The following is a 15,665-nucleotide window of genomic DNA, read 5'->3' as shown; positions in this document are numbered from 1 at the left end:
AAGGGCGATGGGCGGTCCGCCGAGGACCAATAAACAACGAGGACACTGCGGGGTGTGCGGCGGCCCAAGCGGTTTCAAACGGCTTAGAGCAGCCCCTCGGTTCTGACCCAGCGGAGGTGAGTGGACTGTGGGCCTGGCCCACCCGCCTAGGCCCTCGAGTTCACGAGTCTCGCGCGCGTAGCGGCCCTGAACCCCGGGCGGGGGGCCTCCGCGGACGCGCGCCTCCCTCGCCCCACGAACCCGGCGGGTCTGAGGCGGCGAAGCGGGGCGGAGGCCGGGGGACTCGCGGCTGGGAGGGCGGGGGGCGTGGGCGCTTGTGTGGGGCGGAGGCCGGGGCTGGGATCTGGGTGACCAGAGCGCGCCGCGGCGGGGTTCGGGCGGTAGCGTCCTGGGGACGCGTGCGGCGCAGGGCCGTGCCTGGTGGCTCAGGGTGTTTGGGTACTGGGGCGGGGGCCCGCGAGCCGGCCCGTCTACGGCGCCCCTCGCGTAATTGTCAAATGAATGAATGAGTAAGAGCCTCCGAGGGCTGTGGTGGTCGTGAAGGGCCTGGTCGCCTCAGAGCGTGACAAGGACAGTGGTACCGGGGCCTGCCCGTGCACCTGGGTCCGTGCCCGCGCACCTGGGTCCCCACCGGCTTGCTGCGATTTAAACGATTCGGATCATACCGCTCCGCCCTTCCGCCTGGCTTTCTCTCTCAGAAGGTGTCTGTAGAGTTAAGGTATCTTTCCAGCTCTGAAGGTTTGGGGGACCAATACAATAGCCAGCAGTGTAGGTTAAGCAGGCCTTGCTACTTTAAGGAGGGCTTGGTAAACTAGATTCTTGCTTTTTAGCTCTTACCACTCTGGCGGTTGAGATAGCTACCCTGCAATGGTGGTAATTGTCGGGCTGGATTTAAATGCATCCGTTTTGTTTCTGGGATAGAAAACGGTGAAAGTCGTGTTGCCAGAGTGGCTGCTGTGTGTTAGAAAATATATTCGTGTTGATGAATCTTAACAATGAGTTTTTCATTCAGCATCAATAGAGGATGAAGAGGATTTTGCAGAACTTGCCCCAAATTTATGCGTGGCTCCAATTTAATTCTTAGGGGAATCAAGGCTTCAAATCGTGGCCCAGAAATGCTCCCTGTCTTATTTTATGCATAATTATAGTAATTGAAAACTCATTTTGAGAGAGGTGAACTCCTCCTTTCTCCATTTTTATCACCCTGAAAAGTCCTTCTTTGACCTAAAGAGCTGATAAATTAAGCTAACAATCTTTTGAAACTTTTAAGAAATCATAAAAGATTTGGACTTTTCTTAAGTGACTGGATAAAGTGTAATGTTGTATTTATAAAATGATATAGAGAAAGGTGAAATCAATATATTTTGCCAGCATAAATTAAACCTAGTTGGTAAACTCATGAGAAAAAAATTTTGCACAAGTTTTTAAAGTTTGTTCACTCAGGCAACGGCAAGCAAAGATATTCCTTAACAATATACTTTATAACGTATTACTTTAAACATTTTAACAGACAGCTTAATTTTAGCAGCAGAGTTTTAACTGCAATAAATTTGAGTACCTTAGTATTATGAACACTGTCCTAGGTTTTGGGGAGGCAATTAAAAATAATAAACATTTAACAATGTTTTAACTGCAATAAATTTGAGTACCTTAGTATTATGAACACTGTCCTAGGTTTTGGGGAGACAATTAAAAATAATAAACATTTAACAGTGTCTTAGGTTATTGTTAAAAATCTTGATGAGGAAGGAAAACTTTTCTTTATATTGGAGCAAAGCCAGACTCTTTTATGCTCCTTTGACTTAATGGAGTCTCATTCATTCATTCAACAAATATTGAGATTGATGCCTATCGTGTGTTAAACATTGTTCTAGATTCTGGGAATACACTAGTGAACCAGAAAAAGACAAAGCCCCTGACCTAAGGGAGTTTGACAGTTTTATCTCTCAAACAATTTGCTGTAGTAAATTGTAGTTTCTGTAATCCCTCTGGCCAGCTCTAGTCCTTGAACAAAATAAATGCTCAAATACTTTTACCAGCAGTAGTTAACATTTATTGAATATTCACTAGGTGCCACATTTTATCTTTCTTTATTCTCACAACTTTTTACAGATGAGGAAACTGAGTCTTAGAAAGGTTACGCAGCTTGCTCAAAATCATACAACTGATAGAACCTCAGTTTGAACCCAAGTTAGTGTGTCTTCAGGGCCTTTGCTCGTAACCTCTGGTTGTTCTATGTGAAGTAATGAGATCTGTTAGGGAGAATTCAGGATCATTTTCTGGGTAGAATCTCCCCCCACCCCCTCCTTTTTTAAACTTCTGTCACAGACATAATGAAATATGAACCATAGGCATGGTGGGTTTTAGAGGGAGGGTGGAGCAGTTCAAAATACAGTATTTACCATATGGGAGATGGACAGCTGTGACAGTGGGAGGGGGACTAAGTGGGGGCCTAAAATTGAGATCTGGATCTCATGATTGATGGATTCCTGGTGATCAATGTTGGAGAGGTTTGAGATTTTTTTATTTTATTTTAATTTTAATTAATTTTAAATGCATATTACCTGTAGAGTTCAGAACATGTTACTTAGCTTTTTTCTGTCAGGGCAGTGGCCTTGCCTATTTGTTTATCTCAAACAGATTAAACTTATTCTTTTTTTTTTAAATTAATTAATTTTATTTATTTTTGGCTGTGTCAGGTCTTCGTTGCTGCGCGTGGGCTTTCTCTAGTTGGGGTGAACGGCGGGGTTGCTCTTCGTTGCCGTGTGCGGGCTTCTCAGGGCGGTGGCTTCTCTTTGTTGCCGTGTGCGGGCTTCTCATGGCAGTGGCTTCTCTTGTTGTGGAGCACCGGCTCTAGGCACGCAGGCTTCAGTAGTTGTGGCACGCGGGCTCAGTAGTTGTGGCTTGCAGGCTCAGTAGTTGTAGTGCACAGGCTTAGTTGCTCCGTGGCATGTGGGATCTTCCCGGACTAGGGCTCGAAGCTGCGTACCGTGCATTGGCAGGCGGACTCCCAGCCACTGCGCCACCAGGGAAGTCCTAAACTTAATTTCTTTTTGGTCTTTGTGTTTGTTGTTCTCTCTGCCTGGGACTTCCCACCTGCTCTACCCCTACCTCAAGCCTGTCTTTGTATATAGGCTTCACTCAGTTCACAACTCAAATGTCATCTCCTTAAAGAGGCATTTTCTAAGCTCCAATTAGAGTAGCCCTCTTGGTCATGTTTACCTCACTTTCTTTTTTTTTTTTTTTTTTTTTTAGACTTCATAGCGTTTATTGCTATATGTTAGGCCATTTATTGTTTGCTTGTATATTGTCTGATTTCCTCACAGAAATGAAAACAGAGCAGGGGAGCATAGTTTTTTGGTTTTTTTTTTTTTTCATCTGTGAGGTTACCTCAATGACTCAAGCAGTGCTTGGGTCAAATAAGGTGGTCAGAAAATATTTGCTGAACAAAGTTCGCCACAACTGACATAGTTCTCTCCACGTAATGAAGTGATAAAGACAACATATAACTAACCAGTTGGCTGTGTTACAGTGTCTTTGAATGTGAGCAATATCTTAGCAGACTAACTTGGAAAGTCTTCAACTAAGAATCATGGAAAAATGATAGCTTTTTGTTTGTGTTGACTGGCAGAGAAGGTAGATCTGGCTTCCCCCTCCCACTTTTTTTCCCCCTATTTTTAAAAACTTTCAAATCTGTAGAAGTTTTTAGGGGTACTGGTCAGGTATAGTGGAATGTTCCTGTATTGGAATTTATCTGATGTTTTTCTCATGATTAGACTGGGGTTATGAGTTTTCGGGTGGAAGATCACAGAGAGAATGCCATATTCATCACATCATATAACATCACATCAACATGATTTGTGACTGTTGATATTGATTTGATCATATGGCTGAAGTAGTGTTTGTCAGGTTTCTTCACTGTAAGTTATTCTTTTCCTCTTTTCATACTGTGCTCTTTGGAAGGAAGTAATTATGTACGGCTCACTTATGGGGAGAGGAGTTGTGCTTCCTGTCCTTGGGGTAGAATATCTACATAATTTATTTGAATTTCTTCTGCATGGGACATTTGTCTCTCTCTCCCCATTTATTAATTTAATTAGTCAAACATTTATATCAGTATGAACTGAAGGATATTTTATACTTTGAGTTATATTCCAATACTACTTTATTTTGTTGCTGAAATTGTTCCAGCTTTATCCATTGAGAGTTCTTTCTGTTGACTCCTGTGCCCCTTTAACTTTCCCACATCTGTGTGCGTGTGTTTGTGTGTGTGTGTGTGTGTGTGTGCGTGCATGCTGTTTTTATTTAATTATATTTGAGCACTTCCCTACTTTCTGGCACTATAAGATGCTCTAGGCTCATCTTGTATATTTCGTGTCACAGTGCCAGAATTAGCCATTTCTCCAAGAAGCCCTGGCACCTTTTATTGGAGAATGGTAATAGAAACCAAGATCTGAGCAGTAAGTGTTCTCATTGCTACTGGGGTGTCATTTTTTTGGGGCCCTCTCAGCTAACAGAACAAAGAAATATAGATGTATATGCTAACTGGTGTATATAGACATATCTATAGATATTTCTATATGTCACCATCTGTATCTATGTTAAGTATGAGTTCTTACTGATATTTCCAAGTCTAATCCATTACCATATGGATCATTCTAGCCTCCTCCCCCTTGTTGATCTGAATTTCCACTTCAACAGTGAGAAACTTGGCTTCCATCATCCATTTACTTAATTGTTCCACTCCAGTATACATGTATAGCAATATCTGAATCGTTAATTCACACTCCCATAGGAAACTTTATTAACTAGAAGTACAGTGCTTAAATGCAGTTCCTTTTGCCTTTAGTTTTCAGACTCCATTCATTTCCGAAGTTACCTAGGTCAGTTCTTTTTCCCCACCCACTTCAGTGAGGTGGTTTCACACATTTGTAATATAGTTAGATTCTCTTGTCACAAGTCTGCATTCTTTTATGGGATCCCCCAATCTCCTAAATGACTTTTTAAAATTAGCATGCATTAAAGTTTACTCTTTATGTTGTATACTTCTGTAGGTTTTGACACTCATAATGTTATTTATCCACCATTACAGTATCATAAAGAATAGTTTCACTGCCCTAAAAATCTCCTGTAATTCACCTATTCATCCTTTTCTCCCTCGCCTACATCCTTGCAACCACTGATCTTTTTACTGTCTCCATAGTTTTTCTCTTCCAGAGTGTAATATAATTGGAATCATACACTATGTACCCTTTTCAGACTGGCTTCTTTCACTTAGGAGTATCTATGTAAGGTTCTTCCATGTCTTTTCTTGACTTGATAGCTCATTTCTTTTTTATTGCTGAATAAGATTTCATTGTATGGATGTACCACAGTTTGTTTATCCATTCACCTAATTGAAGGATATCTAGGTCACTTCTAGTTTTTGACAATTATGAACAAAGCTGCTCTAAACATTTTTGTGTGTGTGGACATAAATTTTTAGTTCCACTGGGCAAATACCTACAAGTGTGATTGCTGGATCATATGGTGAGACAATGTTCAGCTTTGTAAGAAACTGCCAAACTCTCTTCAAAAGTGGCTGTACCATTTTGCATTTCCACCAGCAGTGAATGAGGGTTCTTTTTGCTTCACATCTTGTCAGCATTTAGTTTCATCAGTTTTTTTGGATTTTAGCCATTCTAGTAGGTGTGAGGTATCCCACATTTTAAAATTTTGTTTTTCAAGACATGACTTTTTTGAAGATAAATGATAGGTTTTTTTTTTTTAGAGGAAACTTTTAAAAAATAACCTTTTTATTTTGTAATAATTTTCGATTTACAGAAAAGTTGCAAAGATATAGAATTCTATATACCCCTCACCCAGTCTCCTCTGTTGTTAACATCTTACATGGTACATTTGTCAAAATGAAGAAACCAATATTGATGCATTCGTTTTAACTGAACTCCAGATTTTGTTGGGATATATGTAGTTTTCTATTTATATCACCTTTCTGTTTCAGGATCCAATCCAGGGTAACCTGTTGCCTTTACTTGTCATCCCTCTGAGTCTCCTCTGGTCTTTGACAGTTTCCTCAGTCTTTCCTTGTCTTCATGGTCTTGACAGTTTTGAGTACTAGTCAGTTATTTTCTTGAATGTTCTTCCTTAGGGTTTGTCTGATTTTTTTTCATTATTAGACAAGAGTTATGTGTTTTTGGAAAGAATGTTACAGAATACCATCATTTCCTATCAGGAAATATGCGATATCCACATGACATCACTGATGATGTTAACCTTGAACACTTGGTTATGGTAGTGTTTGCCAGGTTAAGTAGTAAAGTTACTATTTTTCCCTTTCTATACTTCTTCTTTTTTTTTTTTTTTAAGTTTTGTTGTTGTTGTTTATTTATTTATTTTTGGCTGCACCATGCGGCATGCAGGATCTTAGTTCCCCAACCAGGAATCAAACCTGTGCCCCCTGCAGTGGAAACACAGAGTCTTAACCACTGGACCACCAGGGAAGTCCCTATGCCTATTCTTTGGAGGTGAGTGACTGAGTCTAGCCCATCCTCAAACTGGGTGGGGGACTTAAATTCTACTTCCTGAAGGGAAGAGTATCTACATAGATTATTTGGAATTTTGTAATGAAGATTTGTCTGTTCTCCCCCATTTATTTTTCTGTTTAACCATTTATGTATACAGTATGAATATCTGTTTTAAAATCTGATTCTTTGTTATTTATTTATTTTTGCTCAAATTGTTGCAGCTTTCAGGTTGGCTCCTCCTGTGTTCCTTTGACATGCTCCTATCCTTTTTTTCTTTTTGAGCATTTCCTTTCTGGTACAACAAGATGCTCCAGACCCATCTTATATTTTCCCTGTCCCAGCCCTAGAATCAGCCCTGGTTCCTTTTATGGGACAGTGGTATTTAGAAGCCAAGATCTGGATACTAGGTGTGCTTATTGCTAGGGTGTCATTGTTCCTAGGCTCTCTCAGGAAACAGAGGTAGGTATGTATGTATACTAAGTCATTTATATGCTTATACATACAGTTGTTTTATATATTTCCATCTGTATTTACATTAAGCTAAACATGAATTCATACAGGTCTCTCCAACTTTCAGAGGAAATTTATGTCCCAAACACATGTCCTCTTTGTGGTATGCTTTTTACTGAGATCTAACTTCCCCCCCATAACTCTTTTTTTTTAATTTTTAATATATTTATTTATTTATTTATTTTTGGCTGCGTTGGATCTTCATTGCTGCGTGTGGGCTTTCTCTAGTTGCGGCAAGCAGGGGCTACTCTTCGTTGCGGTGTGCGGGCTTCTCACTGCAGTGGCTTCTCTTGTTGTGGAGCACGGGCTGTAGGCATATGGGCTTCAGTAGTTGTGGCTTGTGGGCTCTAGAGCGCAGGCTCAGTAGTTGTGGCACACGGGATCAGTTGCTCTGTGGCATGTGGGATCTTCCTGGACCAGGGCTTGAACCCGTGTCCCCTGCACTGGCAGGCAGATTCTTAACCACTGTGCCACCAGGGAAGTCCCCCATAAGTCTTTTTAAGTACCACAGAAAACATTGTTTTCCCTTACTTGGTAACAGCAATTGTTTATTCCTAGAATATGATCTTTGTTCAGAGATGCATTCAAAATAAATTCTGACTCAGTTGGAATGGTCAGACATTTTTGGCATAGATAGGATGTCAGATAAGCCTTGGTGACCTCCTGTCTCTTCAGACATAATTTTTATTATTTTATTAAGAGATTAGAAACCTAATTCTTTGATATCTTATTTTTCTTAGAGGTTATTTTTAAATTTTTAAAAAATTTATTTATTTATTTATTTATTTATTTATTTATTTATTTATTTATTTATTTTTGGCTGCATTGGGTCTTCGTTGCTGCGTGTGGGCTTTCTCTAGTTGTGGCAAGCAGGGGCTACTCTTCCTTGCGGTGCGTGGGCTTCTCATCGCGATGGCTTCTCTTGTTGCGGAGCACGGGCTTCAGTAGTTGTGGCACATGGGCTCAGTAGTTGTGGCTCGCGGGCTCTAGAGCTCAGGCTCAGTAGCTGTGGTGCACAGGCTTAGTTGCTCCGCGGCATGTGGGATCTTCCCGGACCAGGGATTGAAGCCGTGTTCCCTGCATTGGCAGGCAATTCTTAACCACTGTGCCACCAGGGAAGTCCCTTAGAGGTTATTAATTAAAGTGACTTTTAAATTCTTTCTATAAAGATGAGAAAAAAGTTGAGTAGTCTAAAGTATTTCTTGAAATGAAATTCATTTGTTTAATGCAGTTGTCTTTTTTCTTTTTTCAACCATAAGACTTAAAGTAGTGTTTTATTTATCTGTAAGTTAAATACCAGGAAATAAACCAAAAAAGTATTTTCTGCAGTCTAAATTTTATTGACTTACTTCAAGTAGATCCTACTCCCTCTTTATGCACAGTTTCACCCTGCTTGGTTCTTTCTTCCTGTCTTTCTTTTTCTTTCTTTCTTTCTTTTTCTCTTTCTTTCTTTCTTTCTTTCTCTCTCTTTCCTTCCTTCCTTCCTTCCTTTCTTCTTTCCTTCCTTCCTTCCTTCCTCCTTCCATCCTTCCTTCCTTCCTTTCTTTCATTTTTGACTGCGTTGGGTCTTCGTTGCTGTGCGTGGGCTTTCTCTGGTTGCGGCGAGTAGGGGGCTACTCTTTGTTGCGGTGTGCGGGATTCTCATTGCGGTGGCTTCTCTTGTTGCGGAGCACAGGCTGTAGGCTCGCGGGCTTCAGTAGTTGCAGCACACAGGCTCAGTAGTTGTGGCACACAGACTTAGTTGCTCCGCGGCGTGTGGGATCTTCCCGGACCAGGGCTCGAACCCGTGTCCCCTGAATTGGCAGGTGGATTCTTTTTTTTTTTTTTTTTAATTAATTAATTAATTTATTTATTTTTGGCTGTTTTTGGGTCTTCATTTCTGTGCGAGGGCTTTCTCTAGTTGCGGCAAGCGGGGGCCACTCTTCATCGCTGTGCGCGGGCCTCTCACTATCGCGACCTCTCTTGTTGCGGAGCACAGGCTCCAGATGCGCAGGCTCAGTAATTGTGGCTCACGGGCCCAGCTGCTCTGCGGCATGTGGGATCTTCCCAGACCAGGGCTCGAACCCATGTCCCCTGCATTAGCAGGCAGATTCTCAACCACTGCGCCACCAGCGAAGCCCGGCAGGCGGATTCTTAACCACTGTGCAACCAGGGAAGTCTCCCTGCTTGGGTCTTTAAATCAAGAGCTAAAATTAGGTAGCACTCGGGGCTTCCCTGGTGGTGCAGTGGTTGAGGATCTGCCTGCCAATGCAGGGGACACGAGTTCGAGCCCTGATCTGGGAAGATCCCACATGCCGCCGAGCGACTAGGCCCATGCGCCACAACTACTGAGCCTGCGCGTCTGGAGCCTGTGCTCCGCAACAAGAGAGACCACGATAGTGAGAGGCCCGCGCACTGTGATGAAGAGTGGCCCCCACTTGCCACAACTAGAGAAAGCCCTCGCACAGAAACAAAGACCCAGCTCAGCCATAAAATAAAAATAAATAAATAAATAAATAAGCAAATATGGTTAAGAAAAATTAAAAAAAAAAAAAATTAGGTAGCACTGCTCTAAGCTAAAGTGTTAGTTTGATCACAGAGTTTGAGGAAGGAAAGCTACAAAACATAAAACATTAAAATTCAAAAAAGCCATATTGGAACCATTTGGTTTTGATGCAAGAGTCCCTCATACCTCTTTGGCAGTACATCTTGAGGGTTTTGCTACATTGATTGCTCAAATGGATTATCCTGAAAAGTTTAAATAATTATTAGTCTACTCTTTTTAAGAAGACTGGGAGGTTTATGTATTTTCTTAGATTTATTTTACATGGAAAAAAGTTACATAAAATAATTGATGTTTCAGGGATAAACCTCTGATACCTGGCAAACTTGGCTGTCTAGAACATCTCTTTCTCTAATTTGTTTTGCTGTTTTATTTCTTTTATGTATTATTTGCAGTGGGTTTTTTTTGTAATCATTTCATGTCCTTATTCACTTAAAATATGAAGTCTCTCATTTTTAGATTTTAGGAATTTTTTTCAGTACTATAATTACACACTTTTCTTCTGGTCCTTTTTCTTATGTGATACATTCCTTTTAAACAAGAAAGTCTCATGAAAACCCCCTAGTCTAGAACTAGCATGAGTTCTTCATTTGGGAATAAAGACCAGATCCCATATCAGAAATCTCTGAGCAGTAAGGGAAAACAGTTTTTTTATGCTTTAGAGGACTGCCTACTTACTTTGAGCTATGTTTAATATGGGGGATTCCTCCAAACGAAATATGGACAGTCCCCTTGAGTATTATAAAATGACATTTACTTGTTTAACTAGTAGTAAATCTGCTTTCTATAGGATAAAAAGGAATAGATTGCTTATACAGCCAATGAAATGGTTTGTTTTAGATCAGAGAAGACTTGCCTTACTTGGTCCCAAGAGCTCTAAGCTAACTTAGGCCTTTCTTGAACCAGAGGACTGAAATGTGGGTTTGGTTAAGTCTGAAGTCTTTCTAAAATCTCTAGATAACTCTGGGATGATGCTTATAATAATAACACAATAATGATAGCCACTGTTTCTTGAGTGCTTGATATTTGCTGTGCCATCTGTTAGTACTACTTCCTTGCATAAAGTCACTGGCTTTGTATGATCTGGCCCTTTTCAGTCTGCCCTTTCTCTCAACTCCTGTTTTGGCCACATGAGTTGCAGTTCTGTTCTTTATCTTGCCTAGCTCTTTCAGGCTTTCACACACATGCCTGAAACATTCTCTTGTTAAATCTAGTCATTATGCCTATGCCTGGCTAATCCGTATTAATTTCCTTTAGTTCTCAGCCTAAATATCACTTTCTCAAGGAGACCTTCCCTGACCCTCCAGTCTAGATTAAGTGCCTCTGTTACACCCTCATAGTATTGCCCCTGGGCTACTGTATTTCACTTCCTGTACTCAGTAAGTAGATAAGTGCCTAATACAGAATAGCGTCAGATCATGAGATGCTACTCTGTATTAGGTACTTAGCTACATACTAAGTGTACTTGTGGGACAGAGGAGTAATATGAGTATTTGGGGGGATTCTTAACAGGTATAAAGCAGAAATCTCATTTTCACTTCAACAGTTCACCATTACAGTTAGTTGAATCACCTTAGGCAAGTTAGTTAACCTCTGTGCCTCAGTTTTCTCATCTGTAAAATGGGGCTAGTATCAGTCTCAGAGTTATGAGAATTAAATGAGTTAGTATATGTGAAGTGCTTAGAATAGTGCCTGGCACATAATGAATGCTCCAGAAGTATGTATTAAATAAGGAACCACATGAAGATGGTACTGTTATGATGGATAATGGAACTGAGGCTCAGCTAGTGTGTGACAAAGCAAGCTTTAGAACTCACATCTAACTCCAGTGCCCAACAAAACAGTTTAGATTGAATTTAATTTTGACTAGAGTGCTCTATAATAAGATTTATTACAAGCAACTGTTCTTCCTTGACTTTACCAAATGAAAGATTCTAAAATTAAAATTTCCCTCTTTTAATGGATTTTATAATCAAAAAGTAGGTACTAAGAAAAGTGACAAAAATCTTATAAATTTTTTGAAATCTATTACTTAATAATTTTTCACTTTGAAAGTGGGTTTACTTTAGAATTCCATTAAATATATCATGTTTCCCTCTTACATTTGAAATACGCATTCAACATACAATATTTTATTTATAAACTCAGAGAACACATTTATTGTATATTTAAGACTTCTATGATTTGATGAAATTGTGCTATTTTAGGAATTATGTGTTAGAGGACGAAGCACTCTGCTGGATGCTGGGGTAATAAATAAGATTCAGGGGGCTTCCCTGGTGGTTCAGTGGTGAAGAAGCCGCCTGCCAATGCAGGGGACATGGGTTCGAGCCCTGGTCTGGGAAGATCTCACATGCCGCGGAGCAACTAAGCCCGTGTGCCACAACTACTGAGCCTGCGCTCTAGAGCCCGCGAGCCACAGCTGCTGAGCCCACATGCCACAACTACTGAAGCCCGTGTGCCTAGAGCCCGTGCTCCGCAATGAAGAGTAGGCCCCTGCTCGCGACAACTAGGGAAAGCCCGTATGTAGCAACGAAGACACAACGCAGCCAAAAATAAAAAAATAAATAAATTTATTAAAAAAAAAAAAAAAGATTCAGATCTTTCTTTCAAAGGAGATATGGTGTCCAAAAAATGTTAAGGGGAAGAATTGAGGCTTATGGGATGAGTATAGACAGATCCAGCTTCAAGGTGCCAGGCTGGAATTTTAAAGTTTTAGAGCTTTTAAAAACATTATGATAGAAAATATTGAAGCTTGTTGTTTAAAAAAGAAAAAAGACATGGCTAGGTATTAAAGTGAGAAGTAAAAATTCTTTGGCTAGTCCCATAGACACTGTTTTAAAGTGGTCATAGTTAAGTTTTCTATGGATCCATCCAGAAAAGTTTTATGTGCTTTCAAACATGTACAATGTTGTATTAGTTTTCTATGACTGCTGAAACAAGTGACCACAAATTTGGTGGCTTAAAACAACAGTAATTTATTCTCTCACAGTTCTGAAGTCCAGAGTCCAAAATTTAGGGTGAGTAGGAGTTTAGGATTAAAATATACACACTACTGTATATATAAAAGAGATAACCAACAAGGACCTACTGCACAGGGAACTATACTCAGTATCTTGTAATAACCTATAATGGAAAAGAATCTTAAAATACATACATATATATATGTGTGTGTGTGTGTGTGTGTGTGTGTGTATGTGTGTATATCTGAATCACTTTGCTGTATGCCTGAAACTAACACAACATTGTAAATCAACAATATTTCCATAAGAATTTTTTTAAAAATTTAGGGTGAGTCTTACTGGAGGCTAATATTGAGGCAAAGCCATGCTTCTCCAGAGGCCCTGGGGAAGCACTCCTTCCTTGCCTCTTCAGCTTCTGGCGGCTCTTGGTATCCCTTGGCTTGTGTTGCATCACTCCAGCCTCTTCTGATCTTGCTCTTCTCCATATTCACATCGCCTTCTCTTCTGTGTGTGTCAAATTTCCCTCTGTTACCCTCTTATAAGGATACATGTGATTGCATTCAGGGCTCATCCAGATAATCCAGGATTATCTCCCCATCTCAATATCCTTAATTTAGTCACATCTGCAAAGACCCTTTTTCCACATAAAACATTTAAAGTTTTCAGGGATTACAGCCCAGTATCTTTGGGGGTCATTATCAGCCTACCACCAATGTGTATGACCCTCTTTTTTATTTTTACTAAACACAAAAAAGGAATTAGACTTCATAGGCTATCTTCCAAATTTCTTTTTAAAACTTAATAATAGATTTCTTCCACATCAGTATTTAAATATCTTCTTTAGTCTTCTTTGTCTTTTTTTTTCTTTAAATACCTAGAGCATTTTGTTGAATAGACAAGTATCTCACTTTTTTTTTTTAATTGCAGCTTAAAAAAAAAAAGCATGTAACATAAAAATTACCATCCTAATCATTTTAAATTAACTACATTCACATTGTGGTGAAACACATCTCAAAAACTTTTTCATCTTGCAAATCTTATACACTGTACGCATTAAACAACTTTCCTTTTCCTCCTTCTCCCAGCCCCTAATAACCACCATTCTACTTTCTGTTGCTAATTTAATAGTTTAGATACCTCATATAAGTGGAATCATACAATATTTGTCTTTTTGTGACTGGCTTATTTCACTTAGCATGATATCCTCAAAGTTTATCCATATTGTAACATGTAACCGGATTTCCTTCCTTTTTAAGACTACTATTCCATTGTATGTATGTACCACATTTTGCTTATCCATTCATTCATTCTTCTGTGGACATTTGGGTTGTTTCTACTGCTTTGAACATGGATGTACAAATCTGAGCCCCAGCTTTCAATTCTTTTGTATATATATGTACACACACTCATGCATACACTTAGAAGTGGAATTGCTGGATCATATGGTAATATGGTATTCTATTTTTACTTTTTTTGAGATTACTCCATACTGTTTTCCATAGCAGTTGCACCATTTTACAATCCCACCAACAGTGTACAAGTGTTGCAATTTCTCTACATTCTTGCCAACATTTGTTATTTTCTGTTTTTTTTTTTTATTTGTTTATTTGATAGTAACCGTTCTAATGGGTGTGAGGGATATCTCATTGTGGTTTTGACTTGCGTTTCTCTGATGATTAGTGATGTTGAGCATCTTTTCATATGATTGTTGGCCATTTGTATATCATCTTTGTAAAAACGTCTATTCACGTCTTTTGCCCATTTTTAATCGGGTTATTTGGAGTTTTGTTGTTGTGGGAGTTTTTTTTTTTTAACATCTTTATTGGAGTATAATTGTTTTACATGTTGTGTTAGTTTCTGCTGTATAACAAAGTGAATGAACTATATGCATACGTATATCCCCATATCCCCTCCCTCTTGCGTTTCCCTCCCACCCTCCTTATCCCACCCCTCTAGGTGGTCGCAAAGCACCGAGCTGATCTCCCTGTGCCATGCAGCTGCTTCCCACTAGCTATCCATTTTATATTTGGTAGTGTATATATGTCAATGCTACTCTCTCACTTTGTCCCAGCTTACCCTTCCCCCCTCCATGTCCTCAATCCGTTCTCTATGTTTGTGTCTTTATTCCTGTCCTGCCCCTAGGTTCATCAGACCATTTTTTTTTTAAGATTCCATATATATGTGTTAGCATACGGTATTTGTTTTTCTCTTTCTGACTTAATTTCACTCTGTATGACAGATTCTAGGTCCATCCACCTCACTACAAATAACTCAATTTCGTTTCTTTTTAAGACTGAGTAATATTCCATTGTATATATGTGCCACATCTTTTTTATCCATTCATCTGTCCATGGACACTTAGTTTGCTTCCATGTCCTGGCTATTGTAAATAATGCTGCAGTGAACATTGTGGTACATGACTCTTTTTGAATTATGGTTTTCTCAGGGTATATGCCCAGTAGTGGGATTGCTGGGTCATATGGTAGTTCTATTTTTAGTTTTTTAAGGAACCTCCATACTGTTCTCTATAGTGGCTGTATCAATTTACATTCCCACCAACAGTGCAAGAGGGTTCTGTTGTGGGAGTTCTTGATATTCTCTGGATATTAACCCCTTATCAGATAAATGATATATAAATATTTTCTTCTCTTCTGTAGGTTATCTTTTTACTCTGTTTATTATGTCCTTTGATACACAAAAGTTTTTAAGTTTGATATAGTCCTCATTGTCCTTTTTGCTTTTGTTGCCTGTGTTTTTGGCATCATATCTAAGAAATCACTGTCCATTCCAGTGTCATGAAGCTTTTCCTCTATGTTTTCTCCTAGGAGTTTTACAGTTTTAGAGCTTACATTTAGGTTTTTAATCATTTCATATTAATTTTTATGTATGGTGTAAGGTAAGGGTCCAACTTCATTCTTTTGCATGTAGCTATCCAGTTTTTCCAGTCACCATTTGTTGAAGAGACCATCCTTTCCCCGTTAAGTGGTCTTGGCACCCTTGTCAAAGATCATTTTACCCTAAACGCAAGGGATTATTTTTGGGTTCTCTGTTCTGTTCCATTGGTCTGTTTGTCTTTATGCCATTACCACACTGTTTTGATCATTGTGGCTTTTTAATGTGTTTTGG

At 39.6% G+C, this 15,665-nt stretch overlaps 1 protein-coding gene across 3 annotated transcripts in view; it reads left to right on the top strand.

Moving 5' to 3' along the window:
* Positions 1–3: 3 nt before the first annotated feature.
* Positions 4–15,665, top strand: part of CKAP5 (cytoskeleton associated protein 5) — a 105,158-nt gene continuing 89,496 nt past the window's right edge. For 2 of the 3 annotated variants that reach the window (XM_082410657.1, XM_082410659.1), the window contains exon 1: positions 4–116. The gene's annotated coding sequence lies outside the window, so the exon portion shown is untranslated. The remainder of the gene's footprint in view (positions 117–15,665) is intronic. The other variant, XM_082410658.1, reaches the window with a different exon arrangement.

Source organism: Balaenoptera physalus (genome assembly GCF_965194825.1).
Source record: "Balaenoptera physalus genome assembly, chromosome: 10".
NCBI classification, from domain to species: domain Eukaryota; kingdom Metazoa; phylum Chordata; class Mammalia; order Artiodactyla; family Balaenopteridae; genus Balaenoptera; species Balaenoptera physalus.
This window is presented reverse-complemented; position numbering and strand designations above follow the sequence as displayed.